The sequence below is a fragment of the Micromys minutus genome, assembly GCF_963924665.1.
Source record: "Micromys minutus genome assembly, chromosome: X".
NCBI classification, from domain to species: Eukaryota; Metazoa; Chordata; class Mammalia; order Rodentia; family Muridae; genus Micromys; species Micromys minutus.
In genome coordinates this window covers 87,474,678-87,501,269 of record NC_137970.1, presented here as the reverse complement: position 1 = coordinate 87,501,269, position 26,592 = coordinate 87,474,678, and the positions used below count along the sequence as shown (strand labels likewise).

Below are 26,592 nucleotides of genomic sequence, written 5' to 3'. Positions count from 1 at the left end.
TTACGTTGGCAGGATCATATCTGTCCAGGAGAGCTAGCTGCCTTGCCCTGAGATATTGAGACAGCCCAGAATCTGGGTAGCCTGTCTCCAACCCTGTCTTTCTGTATTTAACACTGGGAGGTGGAAGTTGGGAGGGCTGTCTGGAATGGTGAATGCTCCGGAGCCTCAAGGAAAACATAGGGGTCTGAGAATGGTCTAGTGTACATGGACTGGCTGAACAAGTTCCCCAAGAGCACCCAGAGGCAGGCCTGGGTCCAGATCGCTGTGTAGCGAAATCTCAGTGGTGACCCTGTCCAACCTAAGATGTCTGCTAGACATCCTTCCCGCACTGAGGACCTGGGTGGCCGCCTCCCGAGTCCAGGGAGCGAAAGCCTGAGTCCCCTGCCCTGTCCTCCTGTCATCTGGATGCTGCTGGCCTCCAAACTCTTCCGGGGTCAAGAAGAGCTCAGGGCCAAGAAGCTCTCAGGAGCCCCGAATCCTTTCTGTGCAGCCAGGAAAGAACTGCTCCAGAGCAGGCGAGCAGTCCTGCCACCATGTTCAGAAATGTGCAGGGACCTGCCCATGGAAGCCTCAGAAAGATTCTGTGTGATGTCATTACTACATCACCAATGCCAACTGCTGGTCAGCATGCGAGGTCTCCCTCCGCCCTTCGTTTGGCCAAAAACGCCAATGGGCTGCAAAAAGCCAACAACATGGCTGACTAGCACTAGGTCTTCTTCTGCAGAGATGGGGCTTTATGCGGGTCACTGGGGATCCCTTACAAATAATTCTGTGACTTCTTGTGTGTGTGTGCACCCACGAGTGCGCACCTCTGCCTGTGGGTGCACAGGGACATTCTAGAACAAGCTGGGTGCGGACTGTCTAACAGATTCAGGAGAATCCAGGGTGCTGAAGCGTCCTGGGACAGTGGGGGTGCACTGCAGACAGAGAGAAAGACTGGATAACAGGCGTACCTTAATCTCAGGACACCAGCCAATCCTTGTTGTGGCCCCCAGGGGCCTGAGCAGCTGCTTGCAGGGGAGCCTAGGAGAGCCATATGGAACCACCGGGACAATCTGAAAAATAGGGGCAGAGCCTCAGAACGAAACAAACCTCTAAAATGAGGACCAAGACCTGAACCCCCACCACATTCAGTTAGCAGCCAAGCCAGCACAACTAGGACCCGTTCAGCGATCCAGCCTTTGCCTGCTTGAACCTGCCCCTAAGGATGCCCAGTAAAGCTCACAGCCCCTTCCCTTCTTGAGGGTCCTGACTCTCAGTCTCTGAGCACACTCTAGGTTCTAGGTCAAAGCTGACTGCCAAGAAGGCTCTCCCAGGATGATTCTGGACTGGTAAGGCATCAGGGAGGTGAAAGCAGTCCTGGCAGAACTCAGGCCAGAGGGGAAGTTGGAACACCGATTGTGGATAGGGAAAAACTTCCTCAGTCAGGAGGAACTAGGCCCAACTCTGGCTTCGCCCCTGGCAACAGGAGGATCTGCAGGGGACCCAGGGAAATGGGTGGGCTGCTTGCTGTGTGTGCCTGTGAGGTCCCAGGTTTCCCTGGCCTGAGCCTCTACTCCCATTGGAGAGGACAAGAAGGGTCTCGAAAACCTTCGTCTTCTTACCTGGGAAACACAGGTCGGTATTTCAGGTAGCCCTCAATATGACTTCTGTCAGAAGATGTCCCACAATGTCATCTGATCATCCTCTTGCCTCTGATGACACAGAGGGTCCAGGCTGCACAAATGCACAATCTCCATGGCAGGCCTTCTGCTACCCTGAGCTGAAGGGAAGGGCACATCCAAAGAAGAAAGGAATATTCCATCCCAACATGCCCCCTTGACTACCAGACCTTGGCCTTGGGGCCCCATTTCTAATTACCTACTAAGCATCCCCAGGCAGTGAACAGCCAGGCAACCATTAGGAGCTAATTCCAGCTCCCTCACAATCTCTCTCCTCTCACTAACCCTCCATCCCACCCCCACCTCATCCCATACCATCAGTAACCACCAGACAGCATTCTTGGTACACTTTGCTCTTTGTCCATCTCCAAAATCTCCAAGTCACCATTAGAGGTGGACCCTACATTCTGTGTCCTCTCTACAAACACACACACACACACACACACACACACACACAAACACACACACACCTACCTATGCTCCTCCTCTTTCTGCCTCTAGCTCACAATATATACAGCAACAGCCACAGTTTCCAGGGCAGATGGCAATCTCTGGGTACCAGATGATGTAAACCACATTCTTTTGGAAACTGTCACTATCTAGAAGAAGCCTTCATTCCGGGGCACTGAGAGTCTGCAGAAGTCCAGCACATCCCATACCCCATGCACTGCCTAGGTCTTAAGTCACAGCTGGTGGAGGGAGAGTCCTCTAAGAGCCTCCAAGACACAAGCCTGCCAGTGCTTTTCAATTATCCATCCCGACCAAGCTGCCTGGAGGCATCTGCTCTGATGCAACCAAGAGAGCTCTATTCAGGCAGGCCTGCTAGGAGGTCTCAGAGGTGCAAGGCTTGGAACCCCAAAACAGAACCTATCCTGCCACCTTGCATATTGTTGTTAAGCAATTGTCTCACCAACCAAGACACAAGGCAGAGAGGGAAGGATTCCTCTGCAAGCCACCTGGGACCTTTGTACACCCTTACTCAGCCTAGCTACTCCCTGGGGATATAGCCTTAAGGGTTTCCTCTTCATCCAAACCTGTCTTTCCCAAACAACACTGACCTCAGGAAATAAGAACTGCTACATTCTGAGGCCTTGCTGGATCTGCTTCTAGGCCCTCGGGTCCTAGGTTCCAAAGCAGGGTTTAGACACAGAAGAAAGAGACTAACAGACACACAAAGTTGCCAGAGGGTGTGTAAGAGATAAGGCAAGGGGTAGACAGAGAGAGATACACTGGTCTTCTGGTCCTCTAAGATCCTAGACTGTGCATCTGTTAATTAGATAAGCATCTCTGTTCTTCCAGCAAATCCCTGGACAGGGCAGAGACCAGACAGCCAGGTGTCTTTTGACCTTTCACCCTGGCTGATCTCCCAGGATGTTAGGGAATGTGAGCTAGTCAGGAGAAGCCAGGAGGAGTATGCTGCCCTCTTGGGTGTCAGGAATCACAGCCACTAGACTATCAAAGCACCAGTCCTGTGTGGTACCCTGCCAGCCCAACCTGTTTTGAACCCCTTTGGGATTATGGCTGACTCAGGTTGTGTCTACTCAGATACACTCTGAGCCCTTGCTGGACCTGCAATCTCCATGAGTTTTATATTACCTTGGTCTACAAAGTGTGTTCTAGGACAGCCAGAACTACACACAGAGACCATGCCTTAAAAGAATAAACAAAAACAGAAAAAGAAGACAAAATAAGAGAAAGAAAGACCTGAAATTTTGTGAGACTTGCCAATGCACACACAAAAATGCAGCAGTTTTGGGGCTTTCTGTTGTCTGACAGAAACATTTGTAATAATAAAAGTTCTTGTTACGTTTTGGTAGCTCAACAAGCCATCCACAGTGCAGGCCATGCTTTACCAGCTCAAACTAGCACAGCAACTGCACCTCATTATCCTAGGTTAGGGGAGCCCTGATTAGATTGAATTCCCTGAATCCTCTCAGACTTCTCAGAGCCCTGTTGCAGGGAAGTGCTTCTGAGTCCCCCAAGAGGCTCTTCCACCAAGGATCTCCTGGTACTGACCATTGCAGAAACCCCCAGGCCAACCCAAGTGGTGTTCCCTTCTCTGCCCAGAGGGGTCCCTGAGCTCTCCAAAGCCCATGGCTCCTAGGTCAGAGTTACAGTCTGCAGAGAAGAGCTCTCACACAAAGACCTCTCTAGCCACCAATTCCTCACTCATCTTAGAAGGAGTGGGGGGGGGGGGGTATAAACTAACATGGTCCAGACCAGCCTGCCTAGTGGTAGAATCTCAGACTTCTGGAGGGTTGGGATAGCCAGCAGCATTCCCTCAGGGCCATTCCCCTGTCTCTGTATTCTCAGTTGGGAGCAAAGTAGAAAAGGAAGAGCAATCCTTTCCCACTGAGTGCTGGCTCTGCCCTGAGGATATGAGACAACTGGGATCTGCCCCAGTGTCTCAAAGGGGCTGGAGTGATGGGCCTGGGAAAGCCACTTGGAGTTTATAGGAGCTCACTTTGCTGGTTTCTGAGAGGCTGTTTTTTGCGATTAAGTTACTGAAGGAACCGTATAAAAAAAAATAGCCATCCAGGATTCAACTCAGATTCACCGGGAGTCAGAACTCGCCCTAGGCTCCCCGCCCACTTGGTACACACAGTGAGGTGGCTTGAATCTGATGATGGTGGACCACCACCCCCATTCACCGACAGCCCACTGTGTGGTTCCTGAGACTTGGGAGTGTTCCTCACAGGTCTGGGTCCCTACTCTCCAGTTAGAGATGACTCTGAACATATAAAAGTGTCAAGGTTGAGTAAACTAACGTCTGTGCCACTGGACATTTCATGACAGGTCCTGAGAGGGATGAGGTGACCTCTGTCCCTGACAACCATGCCCTCTGTGATGCAGACACTGCCCTGGCAACCTCAGGCTGGAATCTGCTGCTAGACGAGAAGGTGGTAACAGGTGAGGTCCTCCCAGGGATCATGGGTAGCCCAGAGCCCAGGAGTGTCTTGGACCTTGACCCCCAGATTCTTGTGGCTGCAGCTAGGCAGGGAGAGACTCTGTCTGCAGTCGAGGGCTTCGCACCAGAGGCGTTTGTGATACCTAAGAATGTGGAGAAGGCCCATGATGTGAGGATTGAACAGGGCACCATCATGGTAGCATCAGAAGAGAAGTCAGAAGTGGCAATGCACAGGAGTGAGGAGGTGATGAAGGTGGGGCTGAAGCCTGCGGGTAAAGAACTGGAAATGTAGGAGGCTAGTGGAGGAGTGAGGGAGTCGCAGGAGAAGGCAGGGTCTTGGCACCTAAGCATAGATCTTCACACGAACCCGCTGGAGGACTTCCAGGTAGAACTGGACACTATTTATGCTCAGGCTGACAGGGCCTTCCAACATCTGGAGCAGAAGTTTGGAAAGATGCAGCAAAGGCCCTAAAAACTCGGGGAGCGGAAGTGCAGGCCCACAACGTGAGGATTGAACGGGGCACCATCGCGGTAGCTCAGAAGAGAAGTCAGAAGTGGCAATGCACAGGAGTGAGGAGGTAATGAAGGTGGAGGTGAAGCCTGCTGGTGAAGAACTGGAGATGTGGGGGCCTCAGGGAGAACTGAGGGAGTCGCAGGAGAAGGCAGGGCCTTGGCACATTAGCATAGATCTACACTGGAACCCGCTGGAGGACATCCAGTTAGAAATGGACACTGTGAATGCTCAGGCTGACAGGGACTTCAAACATCTGGAGCAGAAGTTTGGGCGGATGCAGCGACACTCTCTGGAATGAAGGAACTACACCATTCAGAATATCCCAGACTTCTGGATGACTGCCTTCAGGAACCACCCTCAGTTATCCGCCATGATTAGGGGTCAGGATGCAGAAATGTTAAGGTACATAACCACTCTGGAGGTGAAGGAACTGAGACATCCTCAGACCGTCTGCAAATTCAAGTGGTTACTGTTTCTTGCTACTTTTGCTTTTGGAGGTTGAATTGTGTCCCTGTCTCTTTCTCCTTTTGGTTTTATTGCTTAGGAGTTTTCCTGTATTTATTAGGATGTAGTTCCCCTCATTGTATTGGGTTTTCCAAATATAATTTGTTGTAGTGCTGGGTTTGTGATCAGATATTGTTTAAATTTAGTTTGGCTTGGAATATCTTAGTCTCTCCATCTATGCTGAATGGAAGTTTTGCTGGGTATAGCAGCTTGGGGTGGCATCTGTGCTCTCTTAGGGTCTGCATGATGTCTGTCCAGTCTCTACTAGCTTTCATAGTTTCTGTTGAGAAATCGGGTTTGATTCTGATTGGTCTGCAATTATTTGTTACATGACCTTTTTCTCTTACAGCTTTTAGTATTTTTTCTTTGCTTTGGGCATTTGGCATTTTGACTATAATGTGTCTGGAGGAATTTTTTTCTGATCCAACATACTTGGAGCTCTGTAGGCTTGTTTTATGCTCATGGTCATCTCATTCTTAAGAGCAGGGAAGTTTTCTTCTACAAATTTGTTGAAGATATTTACTGTACCAATTAGTTGATATTCTTTGCACACTGCAAGCTACCTGGGACCTTTTTACACCCTTACTCAGCCTAGCTACTCCCAGGGGATATAGCCTTAAGGGTTGCCTCTATATCCAAACCTGTTTTCCCAGACAACCCTGACCTCAAGGAACCAAGAACTGCTACACTTTAGACCTTTCTCGATCTGCCTCTAGGCCCTCAGGGCCTAGGTTCCTAACCAGGGGACAGATAAACAGCAAAAAGGCTAACAGACACACAAAGTAGGAGGCAGAAGAGATAAGGAGAGGTATAGACAGAGAGATACAATGGTCTTCCAGTCCTCTAAGATCATAGACTGTGCATCTGTTAATACAATAGGAATCTCTGTTCCTCCAGCAAGTCTCTGATCACGGCCAAGAAGAGACGACCAGGTAACTTTTTACCCTCCACACTGGCTGTTCTCCAAAGATGTTAGGGAATGTGAGTGAGTAAGGAGAAGCCAGGAGAATTATGCTGTCTGCTTGGGTGTCAGAAACTACATCCAGGAGGCCATCAAGGCACCAGTCCTGCCAGCCTACCTGTATTGAAACCCTTTGGGATTATGGAAGACTCAGACTGTGTCTACTCAGATTCACAAACTGCCATATCTCAGCTTAGCATCCCGGTCACTTGGTACAAACAGTGAGCTGGCTTGAATCTGATGATGGTGCACTACCAACTCCCATCCACCCACAGACCACTTTGGGGTTCCAGAGACATGGGAGTAATCCTCACAGGTCTGGGTCCCTACACTTCGACTAGAGATAACCCTGAACATAGAAAGGGGGTGAGGTGAAATTTAGGTTGGCAGGGACATATCTGTCCAGGAGAGCTAGCTGCCTTGCCCTGAGATATTGAGACAGCCCAGAAGCTGGGTAGCCTGTCCCCATCCCTGTCTTTCTGTGTTTAAGACTGGGAGGTGGGGGTTGGGAGGGCTGTCTGGAATGGTGAATGCTCCGGAGCCTCAAAGGAAAACACAGGGAACCGAGAAGGGTCTGGTGTACAGGGACAGGCTGGACAAGTTCCCCAAGAGCACCCAGAGGCAGGCCTGGGTACAGATCCCAGTGTAGAGAGATCTCAGTGGTGACCCTGTCCAACCTAAGATGTCTGCCAGCCATCCTTCCAGCCCTTTAAGGGCTTTTAAACCATTTGATATTTCTCGATTGAGAATTCTTTGGTTAGCACTGTTCCCCATTTTTAAATAAGCTTATTTTTTCTCTGCAATCGAATTTCTTGGGCTTCTTACTCTCCCTCTAGCCAGAAGAGTGCTGTCTGTCTATGTTCTGGGCTCCTAACTTGGATTCGTGTTGTTCGTAGTGGACCTTATTTCAGTTACTCCAGTAGTTTGACTCAGTTTTCCACATAGTCTTATTTATTTGTCAGATAAGTAACTGACTTGGTGTTTGAACCATTGATGTACTTCTCGAGAATAGGATATGTTTTGCAATGTGGCAGCATGGTGATATGGGAGGGTGTGTTTTTATGGGACTGGGCCCCATGGTACCAAAATAAATAAAATTTATTTGGGGCATTGGAAGGGGATGAGAAGGGAGTGGAGGCAGAATAAGAACAGGCAGAAAGATACAGGAAAGAGAAAGAAGGGAAGAGGCTGTCTGGGAACATGTGGAGAGAGAGTTGGAAGAACAGAGATGGAGGGATAGAAGTGTGGAGGAGATAGTCCATTTCTAGCAACTAGACTAGGAAACTGTTGGGCAGAGCCTATAAGAAATGCTATCAAACTCGATATGCAGGGAGATTTGGAGATTCACATCTGTGACCCTTCTCTCAGAAGGCAGAGGTAGCCAAAGCCTGCCAATGTGATATATCCGGATGTCATCTCAAAACCACAATAACAAACACAAAATTCTCCAGGGACACATAGAATAATCTGTAAGTAGAGAATACTGGAGGCTGTAGATTCCATCCCAACATTGCCAATAAAAATAAATAAATGATACCAAAATTTCTATGATAGGTCTGGATGCATGATTTCAAGGAATGACCATGATATGAGAAACATTAATACTTCCCACTGGAAAATGTGACAAGCCAGAAGTGCAGAAGTATGCAGACTTAATGCATGTCTTTTGCCTCATGAGACTTTGAATTAAATATAACCAGCCAACAAAGAAAGAATTCTTAGCATGTGCAAGGCCTTGGTTCTAATCTAAGCCCACTAACCCCATTAAAAGACATTTTTGTTTGTTTATTTGTGGTTTGCTCCCTGAGAAATGGTCTCCTATACTTGAAGATGGCAAGGAACTCACTATCAAACCTAGATTGACTTCAAAACTCTCATCTTCCTGCCTCCACCTTTAAGTTGCCAGAATTAGAGGCACACTTTCTGCCTTGAGGTAGTCTGTTATTTTTGGGGTAAGGTAAGACCAATAGTTCAGGGTATGACAATTTTTTGAGAATAAAACTTGTGTTTCAAAGGTCCTAAGAAAGAAGCTACCACACTAGGAAGAGCTGGGGTAGGGAGTGGGTATAAAGAAAGAATAGGTTAGGGGGTTGGAGAAACAGACTTGCTGTGATTTCCACAGGTAGGAAAGGGGCAAGGCCATGTATCCAGGCTGAAGATTGGGTAATCTGAATGATTTCCAGGAGTGAGTCCTGATTTATCTAGTAACTAGCCTTGGGGAGGTTATACTGGAAAGTAGTGCTGAGGGGGTGGGGTAGGGGTGGTGGAGTTGAATACTAGTTTTCAGGTGAAAGACAATAGCCCAAGCAGTTGTTTAGTATCTCTTGGCTTTAGTTAGGGCTGAGTCTCTGAGATCAGCCAAACCACAAAGGTCAATGCATCAGAATTACAACAGAAAAATAGCCCTGATTAATATAGGGTTAGGCATTCCTCTATTCCTTATTTCTTAAATTCCTTGAAAAGTGTTTTCCTAATTTGTTTTCCTTCCTGATTTCTGATTTCAAAATATCTTTTGAAACCAGATGCACCATAGAGAATAATAGAGTAAAGGAACTTAAATCCCAGAGTCTCAGACAAGCCTAGAGGTGAACTATTTATCTATTGAATCAGGAGTCTTTGAAATTCAGGTCCCAAGACCTCTCATAAAATCTCCATTGCATTCCTGCAGAAGAACCCTAGAGGGAGATCAAAAGGCTAGGGCCACAGTTATACCTCTTTGCAGGTGGGAAGATTAAGGAAGTGTCACAAATGAAATTTCTCCATGAAGACTGCTGGGCTGGGATTTCAGCTCTTCCCAGCTCTTTGGAAGCCCTTTCCCTATTCCTCTTTGTTTTTCTGCTCTTTCACTGTAGGGTGTAATGGGCATTCAAAAGTCCAAGTCTATTTTCTTTTGGGGGGTGGGTTTGGGAGAGGTTGTAAGAAGCCTTCAATGTTCTCAGCATTATTCAACACCTCCAGACACCTTAGAGAGACTGACATAAACCGAATGATTTTGTCAAAGTGAATGTTTAAAACGCGTCCACTGTGGTATTAGTGTGGCCCTGCCTCTGCAATTTAAAAAACAAAACATTGAAAACAAAACTAAACTAAATTATAAAGTTAAGTTATTCTCTACCAGTGCATCCAACCAGGTGGAAGAATTCCCTCTGAAGGCTGCCAAATTCTGTATACCTCTAAGTCTCAAAATGTGGAAAAGGCAAAACCACTGAAGCAGCTGCCTGGCATCAGTGCGAAGCAATCGCAGAGAGCTCAGGGGATTTCACAACACTGACCCTACTCTCTCCTACTTAATAATACTGAGAATTTCATTAGGTGTTTGTCTAAACCTATAGACTGTACTTCTATAGAGTGAGGCCTGAGGGTGGTGCTCAGTGGTAAAGCTTTGACCTGCATGCCTGTGGGGGCGGGGTGGGTCTGACATCCTTCTCAGGAATAGCAAAAAGGCAAAACAAAATAAACCAACGCTAATGTAATCTATAGGAATTGAAAATGGAAATAGAAAGATTAAAGAAATCACAAAAAAGAGACAACCCTGGAAGTCACAATTATGCTCATACCTAAACCACACAGACTCTACAAATAAAGAAAACTTCAGACCAATCTCTTTCATAAAGTTCGACGCAAAAATACTCAATAAAAGTTTTGCAAACTGAATCCAACAACACATCAAAACAAACATTCATCATGATGAAGTAGGCTTCATCCCAGGGCTGTGGGATTGGTTCAATATACAGAAATCCATCAATGTAATCCACCATATAAACAAAGTCAAAGAAAAAAACCACATGGTCATCTCACTAGATTCTGAGAAAGCATTTGACAAAATTCAACATGCCTTTATGTTAAAAGTCTTGGATAGAACAGGAATCTAGGCCCTATACATAAACATAATGAAAGAATATACAGCAAACCAATAGCCAACATCAAACCTGAAGGTGAGAAACTTGAAGCAATCCCACTAAAATCAGGGAATGGACAAGGCTGCCCACTCTCTAGCTTCCTATTCAATATAGTCCTAGAAGTCCTGGCCAGAGCAATGAGACAACAAAAGGAGATCAAAGGGATACAAATCAGAAAGAAAGAAGTCAAAATATCACTATTTTCTAATGACATAATAGTATATCTAAGTAACCGCAAAGTTCCCACCAGACATCCTACAGGTGATAATTTCAGCAAAGTGGCTGGTCATAAAGTTAATTATTTCAAACAAATCAGAAACATTCCTGTATTCAAAAGATAAACATGCTGAGAAAGAAATTAGGTCAAATAGAGGAGCAGAAAAGATCATTCAGAGACTGCTCACCTGAGGATCCACCCCATATCTAGCCACCAAACCCAAGCACTATTGCTGATGCCAAGAAGTTCTTACTGGCAGGACCCAGATAGAGATGTCTCATCAGGGGCTCTGCCAGAGTCATACAGATACAGTGAGTATGCTTGAAACTAACCATCGGACTGAATATGGGGACCCAACTGAAGATAGTAAAGAAAGGACTGAAGGAGCTGAAAGTGTTTGCAACCTCATGGGAAGAACAAGATTATCAACCAACATAACCCACCACAACTCCCAGGGACTGAAATCCTACCCTTTGAGGACACATTGAGATATCAACTCATGGATCCAGTTGCATATGCAGCAGAAGATAGCAGTGTCTGGCATCAGTGTCAGAAGAGGCCTTTGGTCCAGGGAGGGCATGTTTTCCCAATGTAGGGGAATGCCAGGCTAATGGGGTGGAGAGGGTGATTAGGAGGGAGTGTACCTTTGTGGAGAAAAGTGGAAGTGGAGGGGGATGGAAGCAGTGTGGGGAAAGGGGTTTGCATTTCAAATGTAAATACAGTGAGTGTCTAAAAAATCATTAATAATAAAACTGACTGGTCATTTTATATGGTCCATCTTTCGATAAGATATTTTTACATCCTAATGGTTATCTCTAGGCTGATCTTTGGATGGGGGGTTTTATGGTCTAATTTCATGGAACTACTGGCTTAGGAGGGGCAGGATCTTTTGGTCAGTTCCTGGAATGAATGACTATTCTTCAGGTCAGGCCTAGTCCTGAAATGGAGTGTATGTTGTCCTCTCTGTAGTGTGTAGCTTTTCTACCCTGCTTTAAGCTCTGGGTAGACTGCACTTCCAGCCCCTGCCCAGAGAATATTGGATCCGCAGATGAAAGACACACACACACCGACACACACTTATTTTTATATTGCTTTAGCTCAATGGTTGTGCTCATGTAGGCCTTTCTCGGCTAGTGTGCCCTTCATTTCACCCCCAGCTCAGCATCCTAAATCTGTCCTCAGCTTAGTTATGTCTCTAATCTCCCAGCTGGAGAATTGGAAACTCCACCTAAGATCTCACATAGCTGGTTACCTTTTCTCTATGGAAGATGGAGATGCCTTTCTTCTACCCTGTGTCTGCTCACCTACTTAGGGCAAACTTGAATTCCCACCTTTCTTTCCAGTTCATTGGCTACTATCATCTTTACTGATAGATCAAGAACCAGAGAACAGGATCTTTAGGGTTCATATGCTGATTTTCAATCAAAACATCAGAAGCAACCCAATATACTCTCACTGTGCAATATTTATAAGAGGAGGGTTGTATGTGTGGTGTCAGGAATATATGGAAAATTTTGTCTTACTTATATTTCCTTTGCTGTGATAAACATCGCGACTAAAGTCATCCTGAAGAGAAAGGTGTTTACTTGAGTTTATATTTCTATGGTTATAGTTTATCACTGAAAAAAGTCAGGGTGGGAATTCAAGCCTTTAACCTGGTTGAGCTCAGCCAGCAGGAGCTGATGCTGAGGCCATGGAGGAGTGCTGCTTGCTCTGTTCCTTCTCCTGGCTTGCTCAGTGATACTTCTTACAGCACTCAGGACCACCTAGGGCTCATTTTGTATCTTATGGGACAAGAGGCCATGGCTGTACATCCTTTTGTTGAATATAATGAGAGGCATGAGCTTCACATCCAGCAGACAGAGGCTACATGGTGCTTCTGTATTCAAAGTGCTCACAGAGAAATATCCAGTCCCAATTGTCAACTGTTCAGCGGTTAAGCATTTCTCATAACTGGCCAGTTGGACTTTCCCATTTCAGGGTCTGCACATTAAACAGAACTGAAAAAAAAAATTAAAGATGAAGGAAAAAAGAAAGAAAAAGAGGAGGCAGTGGATAATATGCTTTTTGGAAAAAACACCTTTTGAATATTATATTCTACTTATGAGCTACTTACTCTCATTCAAGGAGATCTGGTAAACTAGAGTGAATATTTACACTTAACATTTACTTGTACTTGAGTTTGTGAGTTAGTCCCACACCTCCAATTCAGCCCTCAAAGTTCAAACCTACTACAAATGATTTTATATACTATTAGAGAAAATGGAGGAAATGCAGGTCACTGTTGGAAGCCGTTTGCACTGCACCCTAAGATGGCGCCGGCTTCCCCGCAATAACTAAGCAAACAGAGCCATTGCCCAGCCCAAGAGACATAGTACTCATGTACAGCAAATGTCACAGCCCACTCTGGGGGCATACTATTGATATACTGGTGGGCATACCAATCAGGTAGTAACACAAGTCTCCTGGGCATATATAAGCAGTGATTTTTTTCTTCCACGTGGTCCCCTGCTCATAATACTGTACAATAAAGGTTGTTCGCAGAAGAATCCTGTTGTTGCACGTTGTTCCTGCTGGCGGGATTTGGGGCGCGGGACAGGTCACCATTGGCTTACCAGTATGTGTAAGAAGCACAAAGGAGACTCAAGGCAGGCACGGGGAAACCAAAGTGGAAAGAGTTAAGTTTAAGACCATTCCTGAGCTACAGAGAGAGAGATCCAACTCAAAAGCAAAACAATGTGCTGGAGAGATGTTCAGACATTAACACTATTTTCAAGGGCTGGAGAGATGGCTCAGAGGTTAAGAGCACTGACTGAGCTTCTAGATGTCCTGAATTAAATTCCCAGCAACCACATGGTGGCTCACAACCATCTGTCATGACATCTGATGCCTTTGTGTGTATTACTCACATGAAGATCCCCTTATAAAAGTAGCAAATGCGCAGACCTGTTGGATGTAATCAAAATATTCTTAAATGTACAAAATATAATCATGTAGAAAAAAAGAGTGTAAAAAGAAACTGATTTTAAGAATACAAGCATGGAAAAAGCTTCTAGTACATTCTCCACAGCCAGTTACTTGAGCAGATTTTCAGCACTAAAAAGTAAGCAAAGAACACTCTTTTATCCTAAGCATCAGAGTAAAGTTCTCCAGAAAGAACTGCTAGAACTTGGAAAGCAAAATGAAGAGCTGATAGTCTTTCTATCTATACATCTAAGCAAGTCTCAAGAGGTGGATATCTCAGGAGGGAAAAGATACATAGATAATGCAAAGCAAGCCGGAATGTCCAGGGCAGCATTCTGCGGTGAGACAACAAAAGGTGGGCTATGAGCATGTTCCGGGGTGCTGAACAGATCCAGAGCTAGGGGAAAGAGGAGATGCTTGTTTACTACAATGCTTTCTCCAAAGGCTGTCATGAATAATTAGTCTCAATAATCAAACCTAAATGTCCTTTGAATGACCAAGACATGCTTTGATTCAGTATAAGATAAAAATCAGTGAGATTTATTCATTTGTACTTTGCGTTTTCTGAGACAAAGTGTCACTGTGTACTCCTGACTGCTTTCAAATTTACAGGGATTCTTTGTTATCACCTTCTACCCAACAGTGCTGTGATTATAGGGTTAGGAGCATGTGTCACCATGTCTAGCTCTGAGGACTACATTCAATACCGAAATTTTGCTTCCCAACCATCAGGTTATAGAAGAGGAGGAACATCTCTTAAATGTGTTCTTGAGCTGGGGAGATGGCTCAGTGGTTAAGAGCATTGCCTGTTCTTCCATAGGTCTTGAGTTCAAATCCCAGCAACCATAGCTTCAATTCTAGAGTATCCAATACCCTCACACAGGCATACATGAAGACACAACACTAGAGCACATAAGATTAAAAAAAAAAAAAAGAGTGCACAGATGTTTTTTATGGGAAAAAAAACTCATCTGGATTTTTGTTTTCTCTAAAACTAGATATGCAATGTTGATGGCTAGAAGAATTGGAGCCAGAGTATATGGTCTCCCTGAAGACCTCGTGGAAGTCAAACCCAAAATGGTCATGACCATGTTTGCCTGGTTGATGGGCAGAGGCATGAAGAGGGTGTAAAATAACCCATGTGAATAGAACCAACCTTCCTCGAGGTGCATGATTAACAAGTCAGCTAGTCCCAGGTGAAATGCACATGGTTTCAGAAGTCTTGGTCATTCAAAGGACATTTAGGTTTGATTATTGAGACTAATTATTCATGACAGCCTTTGGAGAAAGCATTTTAGTAAACAAGCATCTCCTCTTTCCGCTAGCTCTGGATCTCTTCAGCACCCCGGAACATGCTCACAGCCCACCTTTTGTTGTCTCACCGCAGAATGCTGCCCTGGACATTCCGGCTTGCTTTGCATTATCTATGTATCTTTTCCCTCCTGAGATATCCACCTCTTGAGACTTGCTTAGATGTATAGATAGAAAGACTATCAGCTCTTCATTTTGCTTTCCAAGTTCTCGCTTCGTGTATGTTTCTGCACAACGTGCTTTCCTGATGGCTGAAGATGTCAGAAGAGGACATCAGCTTTCCTGGATGTTGAGGTGCCACAATGCGGATGCTGGGAATGGACCCCACATTGTCTGTAAGAACTACAAGTGCTCTTAACAGTTGAGGCCCTGTCTCTTCAGCATCAAGTTATACTAAATTTCTATACTTTATTATTTTGGATTTTATATGCTTACTTCTTCTATATAAGAAATGAAAAGGAAAGAACTGAGTTCAAATAAAAATGAAATTGTTGCCTAGGCATGATGGCATATGCCTTTTAATTCCAGCACTCGGAAGGGAGAGGCGAGGACCTCTCTGAGTCTGAGGCCAGCCTGGTCTACAGAGAGATCAAAACAGCCAGGAGTAAACAGAGAAACTTTGTCCTGAAAAACAAACAGATATTTATCCTATCTCCACAACCAAATATGTGTAAGTGTGAGTGTGTGTGTGTTTAATTAGCCAGGTTGAATATACAATCAATTATAAAATTTTCTGTGCAGTGTAAAGAGAAAAAAGATCTTAAAATATGTGTAAACATTTGAACCTTTTAAGGTAAATATTAGGTTTTTGTGGGGTATGATGAACTGAAAATCAGGATGAAAACAAAGGGCCGGACTTGAGAGTCAAAAAGATGTATAATAAACAGTCATGTAGATAAACAAATAATAATTTTGGTAATGAATACATAGCTTTTATAGGTAGGAAATGGTAGATAATAGGAAAATGGTGATGAGAGGAAATATTGTTAGGATACAAACCACTGTATGTAAGCAAATAACAGTCTGGTTGAAAAGCCAAGGGCTGGAGGGAAGCAGGAGTGCTCCGTTATGTGTATTCCTGGACTATTTAAGAAGCTTAAATTAGGGCTGGAGAGATGGTTCAATGGTTAGGATCACTGGCTGCTCTTCCAGAGGTCCTGAGTTCAAATCCCAGCAATCACATTGTGGCTCACAACCATCTGTGACCAGAACATATCCCATCTTCTGGTGAGTCTGAAGACAGCTACAGTGTACTCATATACATAAAATAAGTAAACAAATCTTCAAAAAAAGAAACTGAAGTATCTATTCGCTAGGGTAACCCGAAGATACTTACAATACTGACCTCAAGGAAACAAGAACTGCTATACTCTGATTCCTTGCTGGACCTGTTTATAGGGCCTCAGAGCCTAGTTTCCTAACCCTGTGACTGAAACAAATTACCCGGGAAACACAGGTCGGTATCTCAGGTAGCCCTCAATATGACTTCTGTCAGAAGATGTCCCACAATGTCATCTAGTCATCCTTTGGCTTCTGATGCCACAGAGGGACCAGGCTGCACAAATGCACAATCTCCATGGCAGGCTTCCTACTACCCTGAGCTGAATGGAAGGACACGTCCAAAGAAGAATGGAATATTCCACCCCAACATGCACCCTTGACTACCAGGCCCTGGTCTTGGGGCCCCAATTCTAAGAACCTACTAAGCATCCCCATGCAGTGAGCAGCCAGGCAACCCTTAAGAGCTAATTCCAGCTCCCTCACAATCTCCTCTCAATAACCCTCCATCCCAACCCTCAGCACATACCATCAGTAACCACCAGGCCACACTCTGGGGACACTTACCTCTCTGTCCCTCTCCCAAAATCCCCAAGTCACCATCACAGGTGGATCCTTTTTTCTGTGTCCCCCACAATCTCTCTGCAAACACAAACACACACACACACACACACACACACACACACACACACACACACACCTACCTATGCTCCTCCGCTTTCTGCCTCTAATCACCATTATATACAACAACAGCCACAGTTTCCAGGGCAGATGGCAATCTCTGGATACCAGATGATGTAAACCACATTCCTTTGGAAACTGTCACTATCAATGAGAAGCCTTCATTCAGGGGCACTGAGAGTCTGCAGAGGTCCACCACCTTCCATACCCCATGCACTGCCTAGGTCTTAAGTCACAGCTGGAGGAGGGAGAGTCCTCTAAGAGCCTCTAAGACACAAGGCTGCCAGTGCTTTTCAATTATCTTTCCTGACCAAGATGCCTGGATGCTTCTGTTCTGATGCAACCACGAAAGCTCTATCCAGGCAGGCCTGCTCTGAGTTCTCAGAGTTGAAAAGCCCGGAACCCCAAAACAAGACCTGTCCTGCCACCCTACACATTGTTTTTGAGGAATTGTTTCATCCACCAAGATAAAGACAGAGCAGGAAGGATTCCCCTGCAAGCCACCTGGGACCTTTGTACACCCTTACTCAGCCTAGCTACTCCCTGGGGATATAGCCTTAAGGGTTGCCTCTATATTCAAACCTGTCCTTCCCAGACAACACTGACCTCAAGGAAATAAGAACTGCTTCACTCTGAGTCCTTGCTGTATCTGCTTCTAGGCCCTCTGGGCCTAGGTTCCTAACCCTGGGACAGACACAAATAAAGGGACAGACACACAAAGTGGGTTGAGGGAGAGAAAGGCAAAGGATAGACAGAGATACAATGGTCTTCTCGTCCTCTATTATTTTAGACTGTGCATCTGTTAATTAGATAAGCATCTCTGTTCCTCCAACAAATCCCTGGACAGGGCGGAGACCAGACGGCCAGGTGTCTTTGACCCTTCACCCTGGCTGATATCCCAGGATGTTAGGGAATGTGAGCTAGTCAGAAGAAGCCAGGAGGTGTATGCTGCCTGCTTGGGTGTCGGGAATCACAGCCAGGAGTCCATCAAGGCACCAGTCCTGGGTGGTACCCTGCCAGCCCAACCAGTTTTGAACCCCTTTGGGATTATGGAAGACTCAGCCTGTATCTACTCAGATTCCAGCAGCCACATCTTGGCTTAGGCTCCCTGCTCACTTGCTACACACAGTGAGGTGACTTGAATCTGATGATGGTGGACCACCACCCCCCATCCACCCCCAGACCACTTTGGGGTTCCTGAGACTTGGGAGTATTCCTCACAGGTCTGGGTCCAAACTCTTCGGCTAGAGATAACCCTGAACATAGAAAGGGGTTGAGGTGGGATTTATAGGTCGGCAGGGTCATATCTGTCCAGGAGAGCTAGCTGCCTTGCCCTGAGATATTGAGACAGCACAGAAGCTGGGTAGCCTGTCCCCAACCCTGTCTTTCTGTGTTTAACACTGTGAGGTGGGGGTTGGGAGGGCTGTCTGGAATGGTGAATGCTCCGGAGCCTCAAAGAAAACATAGGGGACCGAGAACGGTCTGGTGTACAGGGACAGGCTGGACAAGTTCCCCAAGAGCACCCAGAGGCAGGCCTTGGTACAGATCGCTGTGTAGTGAAATCTCAGTGGTCACCCTGTCAAACCTAAGATGTCTGCCAGCTCTGGTGGTATCTCTCTGTACACCAGTGTTCAAGAGGCAGAAAAAGAATCACAATAATGTTGAGGCTAGCCTTGCCAAAACAGTGATGTACAATACAGCCTGGGCTACATAGGGAGACCTTATCTCAAAACATGAGAGACAACAGGACCTGGAGACATCCTGTAATTTCTGTCTCCAATAAAAAGGGATAAAAATCTCTGAAGCCATCCCATCTCCCTGAATGTAGTTACCTTGAGGTCAGCACTGAAGTTGTTGATCTTTTGCCAGCCTGAGTTTTCCAGATGGAAGTTGTCCCGTCTCTGGATAAACACACAGCACCATTAACCACTGAGGCATCTCTCCAGCACCAAAAGTTAAACAGAGTAGAAGAAGGTAAGCTTTCTATTCTGGTTTAATAATGTGAACGAAGGAGAATCCTTAAATACTGTCTCTATCCTGATGTTCACAATTTGTGTTCTTCCAAATTCTCCTGACTTCACTCTGTAGTCTTAAGTTTTTATGTCCACTAGGAACAAGTCTGACAATTCACTAAACATTCTTTAAAACACACAGAATGTGCTATTTTTATGAGAGGAGCACACAAGTGGAGGTTAGAGAACAGAATTGAGGAGTTCATTCTCTTCCACCTTTCCATGTGCTCTGGAGAGAAAATTCAGTTCAGCAGCCTTGGTAAGAAATGCTTTACCCCCTGTGGCTCCCTTCAGGGTCATGTGTCTTTGCTAAATGCCTTCAGAACTTCCCTATAAGCATAAACCAAAGAATTGCTGAACAGAACTTAACCCACCTCAAAGACTTTTAGTGCTGCTGACTCATAGACACTGTCATTGTCCTCCCTGGAGGTCACCTTCAGCTGAAGTTCACCAAGTAGAGCAGTGCAGTCTGGGACCGTCTAGCCCATGCAGTACCAAGGAAGATTCAGCAAAGCTCTTTGGTCATGAAGCCACTAAGACAAAGGGACGTTTTTGTTGTTGGTTTGTTAGATCTAACAGCCTCTGCCTTCTGAACTGCTGGGATTTCATAGGTGCCCTAAGCACAGCCAAAAATGGACTTTCTGTAAGGAATATTGTTATCCATTATCACAGTCAGATCATCCCATTGCTATTGTCAAATCCCATCTTTATAAACATATCTTAGCTTTTTAAAAATCAAATTTCCTCTAGTTTGTTTCTCTTGTTTTGCAGGTGTATGCCTGTGGTTTTGTGTGTTGTTTTGTTGTATATGAGACCTGGTTTCTCTGTACCTCTGGCTGTTCTCTAGGCCAGGCTGGCCTTGAACTCAGGTTTCCTGTCTCTGCCTCATAAGAGCTGGGTCTAAATGTGTGTGCGACCTTGCACAGCTGTTTACTCAAGTTTTAAGGCTGTGTCGTCCAAAGTTGAAATTTTTTGCTAGACCCAAAATGAGCTACTGTCTCAAAAACAATTCAAAATAGTCAGGCTTGGGGGTACACATTAATAATCCCTGCACTTAGATTAATGCAGGAGAATTGCCTTTCAAAGCCTTCTTGGTTTACAGACTGAGACCCTTGCTCAAAAAAAACCAAAATGAAGAATAAATATAGAGTATGGTCTCAGTAAAAAGCTAGTCTATCTAATTGTGAACTACACTCCAGTTTCTTACAAAAATGGTGGAATTAGAGAGGTGTGCATTTCCTCATACCAAGCACACCAGTCACCACTGCCACACCCAAGCTGGTAGAGCTTCAGAGGAAGACAGAAAGAGCTGGTGTTCTTGTTCTGTGTGCATATGTGAGACACTCTCTCTCTCTCTCTCTCTCTCTCTCTCTCTCTCTCTCTCTCTCTCTCTCTCTCTCTCTCTCTCACACACACACACACACACACACACACACACAGTGGAATAATACAATAAGACTATCTTTGCAGTAAAATAGTCTACCTCTTTCATAATTATGGGAAACAGCACTTTTTCAATGATGTGGAAAGTCTAAGTCAATGTGTTAAATGTCTTTCTCTGTGGTGCTGATGACTGAGACTGAGTCCATACTTATCACTGAGCTCTATTCCCAACTCTGCCTTCCAAATATTTCTAAACACATTTCAGCCAAACTCAAATTGTTCCATAACATTTTGTCCTGCCCCCTAGTTTAAAACTTTGTTTTCTTTTTTATTTTAAAACAAGGTTCATTTATTAAGTATATTGTTCTGCCTGCATGTATGCCTGCACACCAGAAGAGGGCAGCATATCTCATTAGAACAATTTTCTTTTTTATAATTTTTTTTATTGACGAACTTTATTTTACAAAAAGAAAGATAAATGTACAGATTTTAAGAATTTTTGCATAAAACATACGAATACATTTTTGTCATTGCTTTTTTTTTTAAAGGGTTGATACTGTGCCTTAAGATCTTACTAGTTACAATGAGCATAATGTACATGTAAAACAGGATGTAGTCTGGAATTTAGTGTGTCCTTGTTAAGTTTTTCTTACCAGGATCTGTCCATTGGTGGGAGTGGTGTATTGAGGTCTCCCACTATTGTTGTGTAAGGCACAATGAACTTTTTTTGAGCTTTAGTAGGGTTTCTTCTATGAATAGCAGTGCTTTTGCATTTGGAGCATATTTGTTAAGAATTGAGAATTCCTCCTGACAAATTCCCCTTTAAAGGGTAAAAATGTCCTTGCTTATCTTTTATGATAACTTTTGGTTGAAAATCAACTTTTATCAATATTAGAATGGCCACTCCAGCTTGCTTCTTGGGGCCATTTACTTAGAAGTTTTTTCAGCATCCATTTACTCTGAGATAGTGCCTGTCTTTGTCTCTGAGATGAGTTTCCTGTATGCAGAAAAATGCTGGGATTTGTTTATGTATCCAGTCTGATAGCCTATATCTTTTTATTGGATAATTGAGTCCATTTATGTTAACAGATATCAAGGATTACTGGTTGCAGTTTCTTGCTACTTTTGCTGTTGGAGGTGGAATTGTGCCTGTGTCTCTTTCTACTTTTGGTTTTATTGCTTAGGAGTTTTCCTGTATTTATCAGGATGTAGTTCCCCTCGATGTATTGGGTTTTCCAGATATAATTTGTTGTAGTGCTGGGTTTGTGGTAAGATATTGTTTAAATTTATTTTTGTCTTGGATTTTCTTATTCTCTCCCTCTCTGGTGATTGAGAGTTTTTCTGGGTATAGCAGCTTGGGGTGGCATCTGTGCTCTCTTAGCTTAAGCATGATGTCTGTCCAGGCTCTCCTAGCTTTCATAATTTCTGTTCAGAAATCTGGTGTGATTCTGATTGGTCTGCAATTACATGTTTCATAACCTTTTTCTCTTACTGCTTTTAGTAATTTTTCATTGCTTTGGGCATTTGGCATTTTGACTATAATGTGTCTGGAAGAATTTCTTTCTGGTCCAACCTATTTAAAGTTCGATAGGTTTGTTTTATGCTCATGGTCATCTCATTCTTAAGGGTAGGAAAGTTTTCTTCTACAATTTTGTTGAAGATATTTACTGTACCTATTAGTTGATATACATCGTCCTCTGCAAGCCACCTGGGACCTTTGTACACCCTTACTCAGCCTAGCTACTCCCTGGGGGATATACCCTAAGGGTTGCCTCTACATCCAAACCTATCTTCCTAGAAAACCCTGACCTCAAAGAAATAAGAACTGGTACACTCTGAGACCTGGATGGACCTGCCAGGATGTTAGGGAATGTGAGCTAGTCAGGAGAAGCCAGGAGGAGTATGCTGCCTGCTTGAGTGTCAGGAATCACAGCCAGCAGGCCATCAAGGCACCAGTCCTGGGTGGTACCCTGCCAGTCCAACCTGTTTTGAACCCCTTTGGGATTATGGCAGACTCAGGCTGTGTCTACTCAGATTCCAGCAGCCAAATCTCGGTTTAAGCTTTCTATTCACTTGGTACACACAGTGCGGTGACTTGAATCTGATGATGGTGGACCACCATCGCCCATCCATTCCAAGACCACTGTCGGGTTCTGGAGATCTGGGTGTGTTCCTCACAGGTCTGGGTCCCTACTCTCCAGTTAGAGATGACTCTGAACATATAAAGGTGGTGAGGGTGAGTAAACTGACCTCTGTGCGACCGGACCTGTCATGACAAGCCCGGAGCAGGACAAGGGGACCTCTGTCCATGTCAGCCGGGCCCTCTGTGATGCAAACACTGCCATGGCAACCTCAGGTCAGAGTCGGCTACTAGGCAAGAAGGTGATAACAGGTGAGGGTCTCGCAGGGATCGTGGGGAGCCCAGAGCCCTGGAGTGTCTCGGGCCTTGACCCACAGATGCCAGTGGCCTGAGCAAGACAGTAAGAGACTCTGTCTGTTGTCGAGGGTCTTGCAGCAGCGGCGTTTATGATACTGACAGATGCTGAGAAGGCCCTAGAAACTCAGGGAGCAGAAGCCCAGACCAAGGACGTGAGGATTGAATGGGGCACCATCGTGGTAGCATCAGAAGAGAAGTCAGAAGTGGCAATGCACAGGACTGAGGAGGTGATGAAGGTTGAGCTGAAGCCTAAGGGTGAAGAACTGTACATGTAGGAGGCTAGTGGAGGAGTGAGAGAGTCCCAGGAGAAGGCAGGGCCTTGGCACGTAAGCAGAGATCTTCACACGAACCCGCTGGAGGACATCCAGGTAGAACTGGACACTGTTTATTCTCAGGGTGACAGGAAATTCCAACATCTAGTTTGGGCGGATGCGGCAACACTTTCTGGAATAAAAGAACTACATCTTTCAGAATATCCCAGACTTCTGGATGACTGCCTTCAGGAACCACCCTCAGTTATCCGCCATGATTAGGGGTCAGGATCCAGAGATGATAAGGTCCATAACCAATCTGGGAATGAAGGAACTGAGTGAGACATCCTAAGACGAGCTGCAAATTCAAGTTCTTTTTTTCAAAGAAACCTCAACATCAGAAACAAGCTGATTGTCAAGGAATATGAAGTGAGATCATCTGGTTGAGTGGTGTCTCTTTCCACTCCAGTCATATGGTGGAGGGGATATGAGCCCCAGTCCTTTATTCGCAGAAACCAAGTCTTTCTCAACAGATTCTTCACCTGGTTCTCAGACCACAGCCTTCCAGAATCTGACAGAATCCCGGAGATTATCAAAGAAGACCTGTGGCTAAACCCATTGCAATACTACCTGTCTCGTGAAGGAATCCATAAACCCCGATGTCGCCCACTAAGGGAGCAAGTGGAGATTCCCAGGCTTTTTGCCTTCCAGTCAGGTTAACTTTTACCTTTGAAAATACAACTGAACCGGTCCCTAATCACCTGCACTTCATTAACAGGGCTTGTACCCTTTCTAAGAGTAACAATGAAACTATACATTAAACTGTGAATCCAGTTTTCAGTGTTACCCACTTACTGCCACCTAGATGTCTTTATCTGTTTACCATTTCAGCATGTGGTTAGCATGCACTATAAAGCTTATAGGCCAACAGAACTAGACACACACTTCCTAATGGTTTATGAAAGAAGGAAAGAGATTGTGATGGGTACTCTAAGTAGGGAAAGGGAGCTGAAAAGGTATAGAACCAAAATAAGTCAGACAAGATTGGTCTGAGAATGAAGACAGGATGTGTGCTTTCACAGTTTGATCAGAGGCAATGGGAAGAGTATTTCTCAGAAAAATACTTTCCCTGAGTGTTGAATGTCGCCTAGAAAAATGCTATTTAAAGACATCGTGCCAGTTTTGGTTATGTACCTCTCTGTGTGTGATCTGATGTCAGTGAAAATGTAATATTGTGCTTATATTTTACTAATATTCAGTAAAATGTGACTTGTTTACTTATGTATAAATTTAAACACTTCTGTTTGCATTAATATGAAACCCTTTGGGAGAACAATAGTGTTTACAATACTGAAACCTATGTGAATATTATTAACACTTTTCAATATTAATTTAAATTCTTAGAAAGTTTGAATAATTTGGTCTTTATTAAATGTGTCTCTCAAATTATTGTCTTCATGGGAAAATAAATATGTGACTTGACTGCCTTGGTAGTCTCTTCTTAAACTGCACATAGCTGTAAAATTTCTTTGTCAGATTAGCATGTATTATGAGTATTTTTGTTGCCATTTTAATGCATGATGGTAAATAAAGGCACAGTACCCTGTTGTATAGTTTTTTTCCCACACCTTGGCCAAAAACCTGCATCAATGGGTTTGTATAATTAACAAGACTGTTGAATTATCAGATTTTGTAAATGAACACAATAAACATTATCCAAGACATATCAAGAGAACACAGTGATGTTTCTCTGCTTAAAGAGTGATTGTTACTGTTAGAGTTTTGTTGCTTTAGAAGGTTGACAGTTACAATTGTTTACTGAGATTTGAGACCTTTCCACACAACTTGTGCAGTACTCCCATATCTTCACTCCTCAGTCTCACAATTTGTCTCCACAGATGATAATTTCATGTGTTATTTAAATGTGCATTTCATAAGCAAACACGAATAAAGTACTTACCAGTTAATATACCATTTCAGACCCTTTCATCTGTGAAAATATTAACTTTATTATTATCTTCCATTTGTCAGATACTTCAAACCTTTTATCATAACTTCTCTGCCATGTATTATTTCTGTTTCCAGTGTAAGATAACCTTTCTAGGGACCTCTTTGGCTTGAAAATAAAGTAATTATTAAAAGTGGTGAATTACACACTTTTAAAAGGCATTCAGCTAGGCCTTGAGAAGGAAAATGGATACATTCCACTCCTTTTCAGACCTGATATGCAAATAATACCATTATACTGTATGTAGAGAACAATACTATTTCACATTTTTAATTTCATTTCCCTTAGAATTTAGAAACCTTACAAAATAGAGCTAAGTGTATTTAGTTTTTTATGGCAGCTACCATGCATTGCACATAAGTGTCAGCAATTTATAGATTGAAGAAATAAACCACACAGACGGCAGAGGTAAGTTTCCAGAAAGACTTAGTGTAAAGGTAAAAAGTTTCTTGCTATCTTTGTTGTTAAACAAAGACATCCTGGGTTTTGGCATAAGTGTTAGGAAAAGGATGAAGAGTGTGCGTGGGGAATCTTATGGCCTGTGGAGTTGTAGTAATCCCTGAAGGTGTGAAGGGTGACTCTGTAGGACCCATGTTGGTAATCCCATCCACCTAAGAGACTGGCCACAGAAGGGTATAGTACAGAATACAGTTTATTTAGGTCATGGGGAAGTTAAGAGGGTAGTAGAGGCAGAGAGAAGAGAGGAGTCGAGGCTTGCCATGGGCACGTGGAGAGAGGGGGGTTAAAGGTACAAGAGCAAGAGATGGAGAAGGGGGAAAGCAGCCCCTTTTAGAGTGTCAGGTCATTGGGGCTGAGCTTACCTGGCTGTTGTCAGGTAACTGAGGGGTGGGGTTTACGGAATCCCAACAAACTTGCCTTAAAAACCATGATGATAGTTTTCAATTCATTTGTAAAATTGATGTCAGAAAAATTTGCAAATCAACTTGATAAATAGCAAAATGCTCTTTTAATGATTCGACAAGGTTTAGACTTTTTAATGTATAAGTTTTCATCTGTCATAATAACAGCACTTCATGTTGAATACTCTTGTAAAATTTATTTGCTTTTGAACATTGTAAGGTAGATCTTACACTGACAATAAGATATTATACTCATATACTCATGTATTAGGCATATGTTGTCTAATACACTGGCAGTCTGAATCATGGGTTAGTGCTTGAGTATATTTATCTGCTCTACACAGACTTGCTATAAGTAACATGTACTAATTTACAGAGTGTGAATAACAAGATATTTCATGCTTTTACATTACATTTTGAGAATGCTGTCAATACTGGGGTAAGTATATATACCATATATAAATTTATATTTACGTGGCATATAAATATAAATCAGTTTTCCAATAATGTGGCCAGTTATAATTATATAGGACATTATTTAATGATTTTCTAAGTAAATATATTTTGAAAAGTTAAATAGTTATTACTTTCTTCCAATGAACTGCATATGCTTTTGTATAAGTCAAGGTTTATCTAGCTAAAATGCAAGATCAATAAAGAATACTGGGTTAAAAGAGGTGAGATATGTTTATTAACTTGAATGCCTAAAATACAATGAGTTGTTTGTAAAATGTACTCTTCAA

The 26,592-nt window shown here is 43.9% G+C and overlaps 1 pseudogene across 1 annotated transcript; it reads left to right on the top strand.

Annotated features, from left to right (window-relative positions):
- The first annotated feature begins 303 nt into the window (after positions 1-303).
- Positions 304-23,701, top strand: LOC308415101 (testis-specific Y-encoded-like protein 1; annotated as a pseudogene). The gene is made up of 5 exons: positions 304-621; positions 3,479-3,554; positions 4,458-4,738; positions 5,044-5,348; positions 23,151-23,701. The product of its transcript is annotated as a testis-specific Y-encoded-like protein 1 (transcript).
- The last annotated feature ends 2,891 nt before the right edge of the window (positions 23,702-26,592 follow it).